The sequence below is a fragment of the Microtus ochrogaster genome, unplaced genomic scaffold (genome assembly GCF_000317375.1).
Source record: "Microtus ochrogaster isolate Prairie Vole_2 unplaced genomic scaffold, MicOch1.0 UNK36, whole genome shotgun sequence".
Taxonomy (NCBI): domain Eukaryota; kingdom Metazoa; phylum Chordata; class Mammalia; order Rodentia; family Cricetidae; genus Microtus; species Microtus ochrogaster.
This window is the reverse complement of record NW_004949134.1, coordinates 255,912-257,413: the sequence shown is the minus strand read 5'-3', so window position 1 is coordinate 257,413 and position 1,502 is coordinate 255,912.

Genomic DNA, 1,502 nt, shown 5'->3' with positions numbered 1-1,502 from the left:
AGAGGACAGAGATTGCTTTTTCTAAAATAATGCACATATAGACAGAATTCCATAAATATTTTTTGCTTTGAACTTTAATATTATTATTATTATTACATATTTTTACCGCCTCCCCTCTTCCCATTTCCCCCCTCCCTCACCATAAATATTTTTAAAATAAATTGATACAGTTAATCATTATTGCCATCTTTACCAATACCTTATATTTCGTAGGTCTAAGAACATTTTTGTTTTACTTTCTGTGAAATAAAACATTGTGTACTTCTCTTGGAGAGGGAAAGGATATGCTAGAATCTGCCTCTCAACATTGACCTAATCTTAATAACTCCCTTCATTCTGAAATTAGAGTTACCCGTGGTTAACAATTTGATGTTTTAAGTTAATATCATTAGTTTTCAGTGTTCTGAGACTTACTATACTAGATTACTTTCATCAACCTGTATTTTCACTTTCAGAATTTTGTTAGTTATGATTTTTATTGTTTTTTTCCATCTCACTGAAGATTTCTCCCAAATTCTTTACTATCATTTTATCAGGTGTTGAGCATGTAGTGACAGAATGAGCCAGTTAAAGTGTCTATCTTTACTTGTGAGCTTATAGTGACTTTGAATATAGGCTGGGAATATAAAAAAGCTTCTAGGAATAACAATTAATTTACCAAAACAAATATGAGACAGAATGTGAAAAATGTGAATTAACTAAAGTTGTATAAGTTGCTCAATATTTCAAACCAATATCCTTTTATGAAAAAAACTGAGATGAAAGGGAGATTTCCTTTACAAACAGTGATAAGAAAAAACAAACATGTAATAATTGTTTGGTAAGTGATTTTGATGAGCCAAAACTCTATCAGTGTGGTTAGCTATTATTATTACTGTATTATACATCTTATTTTCTCACTTATATATTTAACACATTTTGATTACTTTTGTATGTCATGGCTACCAATTCTAGAGCTCAAATTCAGGAATGAATCATCTTCTTTATTTAATAATTAAACATGATTTTTATGTTGAGACTTCATATTAGGTTGCATAAACACTATTACAATCTGTTTTTATCTTCCTACTCCCTCTTCTGAAGCTATCTATTCATTCCAGGTGAGTTGTGTCTGCTCATCCTGCCTCATGCATGATTAACATGCCTTTGCCTTTGTTCAGAACCTGTTTTGTGTCTTCCACTCTGGCATACACAAGACCTATTCTGAGGATTTCTAACACTATAGAGTCTGAAGCAATCAGCTTCTGTATCCCACTAAAGTATATGGGTCTTTCTATCACCACGATGCCATACTCTAGTACGGGAATGCTACAGGACTGTTTCAAGCACAATGGGTAAACACAAAATAGACATAACTTTTTTGCTCCCACAGACAATCTAGATCATAGATCCTTGGGCTTATCCAGGTGTTTCTCTGCACTACTCCATTTGAGTCAGTGAGTTGACAGAAGGCAGCAGTAAGAGGTAGATGATGGAGGAAGGTCATTGGTTAATTAAATAAA